Source organism: Panthera onca, chromosome A2 (genome assembly GCF_046562875.1).
Source record: "Panthera onca isolate mPanOnc1 chromosome A2, mPanOnc1 haplotype 2, whole genome shotgun sequence".
Lineage (NCBI taxonomy): Eukaryota > Metazoa > Chordata > Mammalia > Carnivora > Felidae > Panthera > Panthera onca.
The window spans coordinates 109,583,617-109,599,238 of record NC_138340.1 but is presented as its reverse complement, the minus strand read 5'-3'; the positions used below and the strand labels follow the sequence as shown (position 1 = coordinate 109,599,238).

The 15,622-nt window shown below is 36.8% G+C and overlaps 1 pseudogene; it reads left to right on the top strand.

Moving 5' to 3' along the window:
- Window positions 1-13,460, top strand: part of LOC132676659 (histone H3.3-like) — a 63,695-nt pseudogene extending 50,235 nt beyond the window's left edge.
- Window positions 13,461-15,622: the final 2,162 nt, after the last annotated feature.

Sequence of the window (15,622 nt, the reverse complement as noted above, 5' to 3'; positions counted from 1 at the left end):
CAATCAGACAACAAAAGGAAATCAAAGGCATCAAAATTGGCAAAGATGAAGTCAAGCTTTCGCTTTTTGCAGATGACATGATATTATACATGGAAAATCCGATAGACTCCACCAAAAGTCTGCTAGAACTGATACATGAATTCAGCAAAGTTGCAGGATACAAAATCAATGTGCAGAAATCAGTTGCATTCTTATACACTAACAATGAAGCAACAGAAAGACAAATGAAGAAACTGATCCCATTCACAATTGCACCAAGAAGCATAAAATACCTAGGAATAAATCTAACCAAAGATGTAAAAGATCTGTATGCTGAAAACTATAGAAAGCTTATGCAGGTAATTGAAGAAGATATAAAGAAATGGAAAGACATTCCCTGCTCATGGATTGGAAGAATAAATATTGTCAAAATGTCAATACTACCCAAAGCTATCTACACATTCAATGCAATCCCAATCAAAATTGCACCAGCATTCTTCTCGAAACTAGAACAAGCAATCCTAAAATTCATATGGAACCACAAAAGGCCCCGAATAGCCAAAGTAATTTTGAAGAAGAAGACCAAAGCAGGAGGCATCACAATCCCAGACTTTAGCCTCTACTACAAAGCTGTCATCATCAAGACAGCATGGTATTGGCATAAAAACAGACACATAGACCAATGGAATAGAATAGAAACCCCAGAACTAGACCCACAAACGTATGGCCAACTCATCTTTGACAAAGAGGAAAGAACATCCAATGGAAAAAAGACAGTCTCTTTAACAAATGGTGCTGGGAGAACTGGACAGCAACATGCAGAAGGTTGAAACTAGACCACTTTCTCACACCATTCACAAAAATAAACTCAAAATGGATAAAGGACCTGAATGTGAGACAGGAAACCATCAAAACCTTAGAGGAGAAAGCAGGAAAAGACCTCTCTGACCTCAGCCGTAGCAATCTCTTACTCGGCACATCCCCAAAGGCAAGGGAATTAAAAGCAAAAGTGAATTACTGGGACCTTATGAAGATAAAAAGCTTCTGCACAGCAAAGGAAACAACCAACAAAACTAAAAGGCAACCAACGGAATGGGAAAAGATATTTGCAAATGACACATCGGACAAAGGGCTAGTATCCAAAATCTATAAAGAGCTCATCAAACTCCACACCCGAAAAACAAATAACCCAGTGAAGAAATGGGCAGAAAACATGAATAGACACTTCTCTAAAGAAGACATCCGGATGGCCAACAGGCACATGAAAAGATGTTCAACGTCGCTCCTTATCAGGGAAATACAAATCAAAACCACACTCAGATACCACCTCACGCCAGTCAGAGTGGCCAAAATGAACACATCAGGAGACTATGGATGCTGGAGAGGATGTGGAGAAACAGGAACCCTCTTGCACTGTTGGTGGGAATGCAAATTGGTGCAGCCGCTCTGGAAAGCAGTGTGGAGGTTCCTCAGAAAATTAAAAATAGACCTACCCTATGACCCAGCAATAGCACTGCTAGGAATTTATCCAAGGGATACAGGAGTACTGATGCATAGGGGCACCTGTACCCCAATGTTTATAGCGGCACTCTCAACAATAGCCAAATTATGGAAAGAGCCTAAATGTCCATCAACTGATGAATGGATAAAGAAATTGTGGTTTATATACACAATGGAATACTACGTGGCAATGAGAAAAAATGAAATATGGCCTTTTGTAGCAACATGGATGGAACTGGAGAGTGTGATGCTAAGTGAAATAAGCCATACAGAGAAAGACAGATACCATATGGTTTCACTCTTATGTGGATCCTGAGAAACATAACAGAAACCCATGGGGGAGGGGAAGGAAAAAAAAAAAAAAAAAAAAAAGAGGTTAGAGTGGGAGAGAGCCAAAGCATTAGAGACTGTTAAAAACTGAGAACAAACTGAGGGTTGATGGGGGGTGGGAGGGAGGGCAGGGTGGGAGGGAGGGCAGGGTGGGTGATGGGTATTGAGGAGGGCACCTTTTGGGATGAGCACTGGGTGTTGTATGGAAACCAATTTGACAGTAAATTTCATATATTAAAAAATAAAAAAAAAATAAATATAAAAAAAAAAAAATAAAATAAAATAAAATAAAAAAAATAAATAAATAAAAAGACAAAATTAGGGGTGGCTCAGTTGGTTAAGTGTCCAACTTCAGCTCAGTTCATGATCTCATGGTATGTGGGTTCAAGCCCCCCATCGGGCTCTGTGCTCACAGCTTAGAGCTTGCTTTGGATTCTGTGTCTCCCTCTCTCTCTTCCCCTTCCCTGCTCATGCTCTCTATCTCTCTGTTTCAAAAATAAATATTTTCTTAAAAAATGTTTTAAGACACAACTAATCTATAGTAACAAAGTTGACTAGTGGTCTCTTGGACCAGGTGTGGGAAATGGCCTAAGGGAATTTTGGAGGTTGATGGAAATATTCTATATCTTAACTGTGCAGATGGTTACATGAGTATACAGTTGATCTTTGAATAAAGTAGGGGTAAGAGGCACCAACCCTGTGCACAGTCAAAAATCTGCATTTAATTTTTGATACCCCCAAAACTTAATTACTAATAGCCTACTGTTGACAAGAACCCTTACCTATAACATAGTTGGATAACACATATTTTGTGTGTTATTTGTATTATATACTATATGGTTTTGATAAATTAAGCTGGAGAAAATATTAAGAAAATCATAAAGGAAAAGAAAATACATTTACAGTACTATACTGTGTTTATCAAAAAAGGAAAAAAAAACCACTCTGCATATACAAATAAATCAATGATATACAACACATTAACAAAATAAAGGATAAGAACCCTATGATCCTGGGGCACCCGGGTGGCTCAGTCAATTGAGTGTCTTACTCTTGATTTTGGCTCAGCTCACAATCCCAGAGTTGTGGGGTCAAGACCCACATCAGGTTCCATGTTGATCATGGAGCCTTCTAGTAATTCTCTCCCTCTGCCCCTCTCCCCTCCCTCTCTCTCTAAAATTATTTTTTTTTAAAAAAGAACTATATGATCATGTCAATAGATGCAGAAAAAAACCTTTGAGAAAATACAGCATCTGTTCCTGATAAAAACCCTCAACAAAGTAAGTATAGGTAGAATATACATCAATATGATAAAAGCCATATATGAAAGACCCGCAGCTAATATAATCCTCAGTAGGGAAAAACTGAGAGCCTTTCCTCTACAGTCAGGAACAAGACAGAGTTTAACACAGTACTGGAAGTCAGCAGTCAGCAAAAAGAAGTAAAAGCCATGGAAATCAGCAAGGATGAAGTCAAACTTTCACTATTTGCAGACGACATGATTCTCTATGTTAAAAAACCCAAAGACCCCACCATAAGATTGCTAGAACTAATAAATAAATTCAACAAATTTGCAGGATATAAAAATCAATGTACAGAAATTTGTTGTATTTCTATACACCAAAATGAAGGAGCAGAAAAAGAAATCAAGGAATTGATTCCATTTACAATTGCACCAAAAACCCTAAGATACCTAGGAATAAACCTAACCAAAAAAGTGAATGATCTGTACTCTGAACACCACGGGACACTTGTGAAAGAAATTGAAGAGGACACAAAGAAATGGAAGAGCCTTCCACGTCCATGCACTGAAATAACATTGTTTAAATGTCTATACTACCCAAAGCAATCTACATATTTAATGCAGTCCCTATCAAAATACCACCAGCATTTTTCACAAAGCTAAACAAATAATCCTAAAATTTGTACAGAACCATAAAATACACCAAATAGTCAAAGAAATCCTGAAAAAAGAAAAGCAAAGTAGGAGGCATCACAATTCTGGACTTCAAGTTTTTTTTACAAACCTGCAGTCACCAAGATAGTATGGTACTGGCACAAGCACAGACACATAGATCGATGGAACAGAAGAGAAAACCCAGAAATGGACCCACTATTATATGGCCAACTAATCTTCAACTTCATTTTTCTATGCCATACACAAAAATAAATTCAAAATAGAAGAAATACCGAAATGTCAGGCAGGAAACCATCAAAATCTTAGAGGGGAATACAGGTGTCAACCTCTTTGACCTTGGGCAGAACAACTTCATACTAGACATGTCACCAAAGGCAAGGGAAACAAAAGCAAATGTCCACTCCTGGGACTTTCATCTCATCAAGATAAAAAGCGAAGGAAACAATCAACAAAAGTAGAACGCAGCCTATGGAATGGGAGAACATATTTGTTAACAATGTATCTGATAAAGGGTTAGTGTCCAAAAATCTATGAAGAACTTAATCAAACTCAACACCCAAAATCAAATAACCCAGTTAAGAAATGGGCAGAAGACATGAATTGACATTTACCAAAGAACACATCCAGATGGCCAACAAACCCAAGACAAGATGCTCAACATCACTTATTATCAGGGAAATACAAATCAAAACCACAGTGAGTTATCACCTCACACCTTTTAGAGTGGCTAAAATTAACAACACAGGAAACAACAGATGTTAGTAAGGATGTGGAGAAAGTGGAGAACTCTCTTACATTGTTGATGGGAATGCAAACTGGTACAGCCATTCCAGAGAACAATATGGTAGTTCCCCAAGATATTAAAAATAGAACGATCCTATGATCCAACTGGACTACTAGGTATTTACCCAAAGGATACAAAAATACAGATTCGAAAGGGTACATGCACCCAATATTTATAGTAGTGTTATTATAGCAACATTATCAATGATAGCTGAACTATGGAAAAAGACCAAGTGTCCATCGACTGATGAATGGATAAAGATATGGGAAATATATATAGGAGTATTATTCGGGCATCAAAAAGAATGAAATCTTCCCATTTGCAATGATGGGGATGGAGCTAGAGGGTATTAGGCTAAACAAAGTAAGTGAATCAGAGAAAGACAAATACCATATGATTTCACTCATATGTGGAATATAGGAAACAAAACAGATGAACATACGGGAAGGGGAAAAAAGAGAGAGGGTGGAAACAAATGATAAGAGTCTCTTAAGACAGAGAACAAACTGAGTGTCAATGGAGGGAGATGGGTGGGGAATGGGACAAATAAACCCAGAAAATGTGCTCCTGGAATTTGGGTCACTTTCTCCTAGAGGTGAATGTCCCTTCCACTAAGAAGAAGCTGGATAGAAAACAGAACAAGAAGAGTTTTTGACAGATTCAAAGGACTAAGATGACAAAAATGATAAAATGTCCAAAAGAGGAAATGGAAAATCTGAATATTTGCCTTAAAGAAATTGAATCTGTAATGAAAAATCTTCACACAAAGAAATAAGAATGCCTTGGTGGCTTTACTGGAGAATATCTTATAATGTCATTTAAAGAGGCATGAGGTTATTATCGTAGATTAAAGAAGGCTACAGGCATATACTTAAATGTAATGTACTACCCTTGATTGAATTGTCAATGAGAAAAAAAATAATAAAGATATTTTGGAGACAAAAAAAAAGTCATTGAAGTGTAACCTAAAATAATTTGCATACAATTAAGTGATTTCAAGTCTCAACTAAGGTGCCAAAATTCTTGCAAATTTCCTAGGTTCCAATCATGCCTCCTTCGTTAATGTCATGCTTAAATCAGTCACCTATTGACGACACTCATACTGGCTCCCCACGTTTTCTACCCCACACAAATAAAAGCCATTGCTCTTTGTTTAGAGCTACCGGTCCAATGTTTTGTCCTATTTCTCTTCAATAGGACAAGTTGACTCAGGTACCTTTCTTCTACTGATCCCCTTGCCCATCTCCAAATTCCATTATCATAAACCCACTATTAGCATGGACGAGCTATCTAGCAGAAAGGGGCAGGAAGTACAGATTTTATATATAGCACAAGATTTAAGCATGTGGCCTTCCTCTCCATTTGCATTCCATATAAGTCATGTTAATTATAACATCTCTTTCCCCTTGCTTCTCTCTGTGTGTTGATCCAATAAGCCATGTAATAGGAGCTCGTCAGTTTGGTCTGTGACACTTTTCATACTCCAACCTCTAAACTCATTTGCGGGTATCATACTTAAAGCTACCATAGCATCAAGGTAATTTCACATTTTGAGAAGAGTACAACTAACTTATACCATGAAATCCATAAATGTATGATGGTATCAATCATAAGAAATAAAATTGTCAAGGAATTGGAACAAAAAGTATGCAGCTATCAATGAAATTTAAAGAAACAAACTAAGTAAATGTGGGTAAAGAATACTAAACTGTGGAATTAAAAGAAATTAATTTTTGTATAGTGTAAAATACAGCATATCGTGACATCAGTGGCTTCCTCATGTTGGTAGACAAGGTCCCTAATTATGAAGATAATCATTAATTCTTGAAGCCATAGTAACTGGTATATGTTCATAGTTTTAACATTTTATGACACATCCATACTTTTGGCTGTGAACATAATTATTGAAACAGCTTGGCAGAGGCAGATTGAGACATATTTAGATATTTCATTCTTTCCAGTTATAAAAAATTAGCAATTCTAAGGCATGCTAATATAAAGATTAATATAACCTGGATAACTTAGTTGTAAGTTTGGTTGTGAATCATCAAGATAATACTGAGAAGCACAAGAACAGTTTCAATAATTACAGCAGATTCAAAACAATACTAAAATCACTAGTCTGAGATATGTCATATATCCATTTCTTTTCAGAGAAGAAAACCAACAAAATACAAACCGTCAATAAAATATCAAATAAGAGTTGGACAATTACTATGGGATCATAATCTAGCCATTGCAAATGATGCAGAAACACCTTGCACATGACAGTAGCCTGCTCTCTAGACCATACCGTCTGGTCTTCTCTCTCTGACCAAATAAATGCAACAGTTTTCATATAATGCAAGCTGGTATATTAGTTATCAAGTGGAACAAAGAAAGCAGTGTTCAAGACACCTTAAATTGTGTTTATCTCTAACACTGAGAACCCCACTTGTATCTCCATCATCAGTATACTCCCCAGCATCACCAAAGTAATGTACTTGTGTCAGATACTCATCTTTCTAAATCTTCAGTAAACCAGTAAGCTCATAGTGCCCAAAAGAACCTTGAGAGGGGGTGAATCCAGGCCTCCATCACAGCTTGAGGAAGAAAGAGTTACAGAAATGCACAGACCAATCTTCCCTCTGGATCTTTCCCACTTTTTCCCCAGGTCCAAACTCCCAATCACTAAAACCACTCCCATTCAAAATCTGTCAGTAGAGACCATTATCAACAGGGAAGGAAGACTGAACTTTGGTACTTGTTTTGGGAGTCTAAACCAGAGATCCTGTGGACCCTTGGTAAGTTGAGTTATATACATATGAAGCTGATACTCAATCCAATACTGCCATTCCAGTTGTTAGTATGTTCAATTACTTCATAACTTTGATTCATAAATAGCTGCTTCATGAAATGCGCATCATCAGTCCTACCCCACATACAAATGGAACACTCTTTTTCCCCCTAGAACCCTCAGACATCACTTGAGTTAGCATCCATTTGACTCATCAATACATATGACATTAGAGTCGTTAATACTCTGAATCTATTCCAACAGTGTTTGCCAATGCATACACATGGGAAAATTAATTTAATACATCTCTTAGGAGTATGAACTTTTCAGACTTTTCAGTTGACCATGTTGCCTAACAATTAGGGGAAACATTAGATGGGCTCCATTCTCTCCAACTGTTTACAAATATTTTCCTTAAACAAATGTGAATGTATCTGATAACTATACACTTAGCACACAAATGGCAGTGACATGGAAGAAAAAAAAAAAAAAAACCTTCCAAGTAGGAAATAAATTTTTAATTTAAGGTCCTTGAATCTTAATTTCAATCTTTAAGGTCAATGGTTGATAACATCTTTATCAAACAAAATGTCTTTTGAAACATCCAATGTTATGTAATTAAAATATACTTGAAGCTTAAACTTAAAATCTTCCTTTAAGTAATTTTAAGAATTAGACTCTTAAGGTGAGCTGGTCTCATTCATAACAAATTAAAATTATCTTTTTTGACAATTCCTGGCAGCCTCTGTCAGTTTTACCATCAGTTGGGGGAAGAAATAGCAAGATATGCAAAGTATCAGCAAGTATTTCTTATGAGTTTTAGGAAAATGGATGCTTTTACATCTATTAGGATGTTCTTTTCTTTCAATGACAATGTGAATATGCAAACCTTGAAGTCATAGGTTCTTCTCCAGATACTTCACACCACAATTTAAATGTGTATCTTTCTCCCTCCATATTACAATTCCACTTTGCTACTCCTTTGCTTGCTCTGCTTTCCCTTGATTGTAGTGACACCTAATGTCAGAACCAGAGAATATATTCAGCTCAGCCTTTGTAGTTTCCCAACTACCTGGAGTGGTCAGGTTATAATCTCACCTTCTCGGCAGACAGCATTCACTAAAGTAACTTGGTGAGCCATGAAAACATGATGAAGACACAATTAAATTTGCTTAAAATAGAAGTGGAATTAGTACTTGAAACCTGTGAATCATCTTTTTTTTTATACAATTTTGGAAAATCCCTAAACATATGTGAATTTTTGAAAATTCACATCCACTAATTTTATTGATAAAGAGTTTTCTTACTTAGTTTCTGGACTTAGTGGGCCCATGTGAAGAATAGTTATAGTAATAAGTAAGGAAACTAATATTGGGAATTCATCCAACATTTTTTTATATGCATTTATCATCTCTCCCAAAAAGAGACCAACTTGACATTGGTACTTTCTATGTCATCTCCAGTAACAATTACAGGAGCCTGGTCCACAGTAGAACAACATGTCTGGGAAGGCAGAGTTCCCCTTCTGTCACTTTTCAGGTCCTCACTCATTCATTCTTACTCATTCAGGTCCTCACTCATTCATTCTTACCTCACTCATTCTTACAAGTCTGTAAGATGAACGTTATCGTCTTCGCTACCTATATTAATGATTTAACTTGGGTTGCAGTGGCTACGAATGAGGTATTTGAACCTAGACATTCTGGGCCTGGAGCAGGACAATGGGAAGGTGGGTACAGAGGACATACGGCTCCATGATCATTATTTCTCAAATGAGTTCTGTAAGTCATCAGTTGTCATGACAATTGTTAAGGCAATGATGAGAATGTTAAATGAAGCATGATCAAATACATGATTAAAATCAGTGGTCCCATTGTAAAGAAGACAGTAAAAGGGGAAATTCCCCTTGCAGGTTTTTGCTTTCTCTCCAATCAGCCCTGGAGACTGAGGTCCCCAAAATGGCCCATTAATGGGCCCATTCTTCCAGATGTTAGAACCTGTCTATTCTTCACTAGGGCCTCCACTCTTAAGCACTATGTGTCATGTCTCCCTTAATGGGGAAAACATAAAATTTGGGTTGAATAGATCTAAGTTTGAGCCACCTAATGTGAGCCTGGCCAAGTGACTGAACCCATTTTAGGCTCAATTTAAAGTGAGGTAAATGACATCTTTCAAATCAAGATGGCAACTGAAGTCCACATTCTTCCAAACTCTCCTCTGAGAACTACAGGGAAAAAGAAAAAAAATCATTCCTTCTTGGAAACTACAAAAAGGTGCAGTTAGCCAAAGTGAAAATTCAAGTACACTCAAGACCAGAGTGAGAGAGGATTGATATGCCTATTATCAAGGTGTGCCTTCAAGGCAAAACTGAAAAGAACCACCATCCAGGAGATTTGCAGTAAGTCCTGCACATAGGCTTAGTCATGACATGGTAGGTGGGAGTAAATTTAAATTCTGCGGGAGTTTTCACGAAGTGCAATCAAACTTTGAATCTTCATGGAGTAGGAAGCCACAAAGACACTCACTGTATAAATCTGGCCCAAGATGCCAGCTTAAGAAACAGAGGACACTCCTAAGGTTTAATATCTGGCTTGATACACCTCTACCAAGTCATCTTACTTTACTTACTTTACTAATCCACACTCTCTCCAGTTCTTCAGTGGAGCCAGCTGTCCCATACATCATCCAGGAGCCCTGTCCCTGTTTGCTCCCCAGACCCACTGCTTACTCCTCTCTTCCTTTCCTGTATGGGAGGAAAAGTGCTGTGCCTACAGGGCCCACAGGGCAAGTACCAAGGAATGTCTCTTTTTTATCCATATTGTTGAAAAAAAAAAAAAAAAAACAATTGTTTACCAAGTGTTTAGTTGTAGTATCCTCAAGACTTAGAAACTTGAGAGGCTTAAAGGAAATGAGAGGGATATTATTTTGTACCAGAAAATGCAATCATTCTTGACATAACAAGAATCCATAGGTTGCAGATGCTGAACATGAGCAGCTTATGAAAACCCTATGCGTTTAAAATGTTTGATATAAAATAACACTGCTCACTAACGAATTCTGGAGATATCTACTCCTTTAAACCAAAGAGTTTGTTTTTTTCCAGAAAACACTATTTTTAAAATTATTTGCTCTACAGGATTTAGAAAATAGAGATGGATAAATATTCTCTCCAGGTCATTCTTTCTCTTCCATTTAGTGAATAGTTGCATAAGTACCTATTCTGATATGGTACAATATTCATTATTAGTAAATGAAAATGGTACGTTCAGAGGTATTGACAGAACGGCATCATTTATGTTAATATAAAAATTTAATAGGCAAGTGTATATAAACCTGAAAGGCCACCAAGAAAACTACTAGAACTGATAAATTGATTCAGTAAGGACGCAGAATACCAAATCAGTATACAGAAATCCATGGCATTTCTATTCACTAATAAGGAGATAGCAGAAAGAGAAATTAAGGTAACAATACCATTTATAATTACACCAAGTATAATAAAATACTTAGAAATAAACTTTTTTTTTTCAACGTTTATTTATTTTTGAGACAGAGAGAGACAGAGCATGAACGGGGGAGGGTCAGAGAGAGGGAGACACAGAATCCGAAACAGGCTCCAGGCTCTGAGCTGTCAGCACAGAGCCCGACGCAGGGCTTGAACTCACAGACTGCAAGATCACGACCTGAGCCGAAGTCGGCCGCTCAACCGACTGAGCCACCCAGGCGGCCCAGAAATAAACTTAACTAAGGAGGTTTAAGACCTGTACTCTGAAAACTATCCAACATTGATGAAAGAAACTGAAGATGACACAAATGGCCAGATGTTCATGTTCATAGAGTCGAAGAATAAATATTGTTAAAATATCCATACTACCCAAAGCAATCTAGAGATTTAATGCAATCCCTATCAAAAGAATGCAACTAGAGGTATCCTAATTCCAGGTTTCAAAGCTGTAGTAATCAAAAGGCACAAAAATAGACACAGAGATCGATAGAAGAGAATAACGAGTCCAGAAATAAACCTAAAATTATGTGGTCAATTCACCTTTGACAACAAAGGAAATAATATGCAATGGGAAAAAAAAAAACTGTCTCTTTAACAAACAGTGTGGGGAGAACTGGAAAGCTACATGCAAAAGAATAAACTGGAGCACTTTCTTCCATCCTATAAAAAAATAAACTCAAAATGGATTAAGTACCTAAACCTGAGACCATAAAAATCCTAGAGGAGAGCAAAGGCAATAACTTCTCTGACACTGGCCATAGCAACATCGTTCTAGGTATGTCTCCTGAGGCCAGGGAAACAAAAGCAACAACTATTAGGACTACATCAAAACAAAAAGTTTCTGTACAGCAAAAGAAACAATCAATAAAACTAAAATATAATCTACTGAATGAGAGAAGATATTTGCAATGATATACCTCATCAAGGGTTAGTATCCAAAATCAAGACACAAATGTACACACACACACACACACACACACACACTGGAATGTTACTCAACCTTAAGAAAGAAAGAAATCTTGTCATTTGCCACAACGTGGATAAATCTAGAGGGTATAATGCTAAGGGAGACAAGTCAGAGAAAAAACAGTACCATATGATTTTACTCGTATATGGAATTTAAGAAACAAAACCAATGAACAAAGGAAAAACAAAGAGACAAACCAAAAAGCAAACTATTTAGAGTCTGTGGAGAACAGACTGATGGTTATCAGAGGGGAGGTAGGTGGACGGATGGGCCAAAAAGGTGATGGGAATTAAAGAGTACATTCATCATGATGAACACTCAGTAACGTATAGAATTATAGAATCACTACATTGTACATCGAAACTAACACTGTATGTTAACCATACTGGAATTAAAATTTTTAAAATAAAAAGTAAAAAATTATCATAGGTAGGTATATACAGAGATGATAGTGAACGATAAATGGGGACATTCTTGAATATAGAGAACGTATTTCTGGAAGAAAGCCTGAGAAGTTGGTAGTAACTATTGCCTCTAAGAAAGAGACCCGTGCCCTGCAATATGTAAGAGGCAGACCTATGTTCCACTGTTCATCTTTCATACTGTTTATTTTCTCTCAGTTCAAGACTGACAAACTCAAACAGCCAGATGGACACAGGCATGCAAATACATACACACATTATATATGGATAGGTAATTCTAACCCTACATTCAATTTATGTGACCAAATAATTTTGTAAAAATGTGGTTATTGCCCTGGAAAGAATGAACCCTAAGTGGTACTATCTTGATTTATTAAAAATATTTATTAACTTGGATAAATTTACATTTTGTTCCCCAATGGAAAGAAACTGAAAAACCTACAATAGCTTGGAAATTTAATATAACATTTTAAATAATTATAAAAAGAAACCATTTATACTGCATGTTTCATAGGATAAAATTTGCTTTTGAAGAAGTGACCCTAACTGAAATGAAGTATTTGAGATCATTTCTCAGTAAGACTAACTATGATTCTAAGATTCAAAAGATTATCCTCCACTGAAATAAAATTTCTCACTTACCAGGTAACCAAGCACCTATGGAAAGAGTATTTTCTTAATTAAAAATGATAGAGTCGAATTTTCCTGGCAGCCGCCGCCTACCGACTGTAGCTCGCAGAGCTCCAGCAAAGAAGAATGGGGGTGTCAGTAAGGAGGTTTCTGTACCATGGCTCGTAGACTGCCTGCAAATCGACCGGTGGTCAAGCACCGAGGAAGCAACTGGCTACAAAAGCCGCTGGCAAGAGTGCGCCCTCTACTGGAAGGTGAAGAAACCTCATCATTACAAGCCCCGTATCGTGGCACTTGGCAAAATCAGTCAGAAACCCCCGAACTTCTCATCTGCAAACTTCCTTTCCTACGTCTGGGGCGAGAAATTGCTCAGGACTGCAAAACAGATCTGCGCTTCCAGAGCGTGGCTTTTCAGGATGCAAGGGAGGCCCACCTGGTGGGCCTCTTTGAAGATGCCAACCTGTGTGCTATGCCAAACATGTAAGTAACAATTATGCCAAAAGACATCCAGCCAGCATGCCGCATACATGGCGAACGTGCTTAAGCATCCACGCTGATGGAAAACATTTCACTCTTTAAAAAAAAAAAATGGATTGCAAACGGAAAAATAGGGAAGAGATATCAAGTATTGGCAGTTTTTCCATTTTCATTCGTGTGTGCATTTTTAATATAAATGCGGGGACATCAAGCGTTCAGGCAAGTCAAAACGTTTCAGTGAACACATTTCAGCAGTTTAACTTTATAACAATGATAAATAAACCTGTTAAACTTTTCTGGACAATGCCAGCATTTAGATTTTTTTTTTTTTTTTAAACAAGTAAATTTCTTTTTGGCGGCAACTAAATAGTGTCTGCAGCATTTTTATCATCCAGTAGATTCCATCCATTCACTATACTTTTCTAAATGAGTTGTCCTACATGAAAGCACAGGCTTTTAATGCTGTCTGTCTTCTGTGCTGTTCCTGTAAGTTTGCTATTACAATACATTAAACTCTGAAAGAAAGAAAGAAAGAAAGAAAGAAAGAAAGAAAGAAAGAAAGAAAGAAAGAAAAAATAGTCTACAGAGAAGTGCCACTTAAAACTTATGATAATTCTAACTGTATTAACCACAAGGAAAACTGAAGGTAATTGCTGTCATTTATATGAGAAAAAAGACCACATTGAAAAGTTATTTCGGATGATATCAGAAAAAGAAATCTTCAGAAAACTACCAGGTACCTGGTGTAAGAGACAAATACTGTTAAGAATCCAATTAACGTAGGTGTGCCTGGCTGGATCAGTCAGGGAAGTATGTGACTCTTCGTCTCAGGGTTATCAGTTCAAACCCCACTCAGGGTGTAGAGCCTAATTTAAAAAAAAACTGATTAATGTTCATATATACAAAGAATATTTTTTAAAATTTTCGTATAATGTACATGAATATATTTTAAGTAATTTTACTTTAGCAAATCATCATTAACTGAACAATTTGTGATGTGTTATGCAATAAAACCAATTTGGGCCAACAAACATTTTAAATTATTATTTCAAATTATACAATTCCAATGGCTTTTATTACTTCCTTTTATTCCCAGTGTCGTCCTTGTTTAGAGCACATAGTATATGATCACACTACTGGGTGAGAACCAAAGACATTAATCAGCTTAGATAACACGGACCTGATTTTGTTACCTTTTAGGCAGTACCACCATCTCCGTATCTATTATGATAGATAATATGTGAGGAGTTTAATAGGGATGTCAGAGTATTTTGAGATTTTTCCATAAATCACTAGCCATCAAGAACAAGGTAAAAGCATTCCAACTCTCGGTGAGAAAAATATTTAGGGATCACTGCCCATCTGTTTCTTTGATTCATAAATGCTGGATTTAAAATTAAAATTGTAGGGGTGCCTGAATGGCTCAGGTCATGATCTCATAGTCAGATGGAGCTCCCTCAAGTCATGGAGTCTTTGGGCTCAGCGCTGACAGGTGGAAGCCTGCCAGGGACTCCCCCTCTCCCCTCTCTCCCCCTCACAGGTACTCACATGCTCTCAAAATAAATAAATCAACTTTTAAAAATAAAATTTTTAAAAAAGGTAAAATAAAATTAAAATTGTATGTCAAGTTGCTTCATCTTCAGCAGGATTCTATTTTTTTTATAGTTTATTTATTTTTTCGAATTTACATCCAAGTTAGTAAGCATATAGTGCAACAATGATTTCAGGCGTGGGTTCCTTAATGCCCCTTACCCATTTAGCCCATCCCCGCTCCCACAACCCTTCCAGTAACCCTCTGTTCTCTATATTTGAGTCTCTTATGTTTTGTCCCTCTCCCTGTGTTTTTATTATTTTTGCTTCCCTTCCCTTATGTTCATCTATTTGACAACACCCAAAGTATGGAAAGAAGGATTCTATTTAAAAAGCATGTTCCAAGGAAGATTCCCTCGGAGAAACCCATGTAAGGAAGAAAGCACAATTGAAGAAATACGTAAAAAAATGGTATAGTTAAAGAAAAATACAACCTGGCTACATAGGGTTTCTCTTAGGACCACAAGGAAGGTTCAATTAGGAAAACTATAAATTTACTATATAAAGTGAAAAACTTCATATCCATGTTCATAGGACAAAACCAGTATTCTTTCTTTCAAGAGATGCAGTATAGGAAAAATGTTTATGTTAACATGGTAAATCAAACCATCACTAGGTCTAAAGTTAAAATACTAGAAGCACACTTTAACGTTGGAAGATAAACATCATGCCCACTCTTTAACAATTCTCCCACTCTTTAACCGTGTATTTGTTAATATATTGAGTAGACAAAAACAGAGAAAC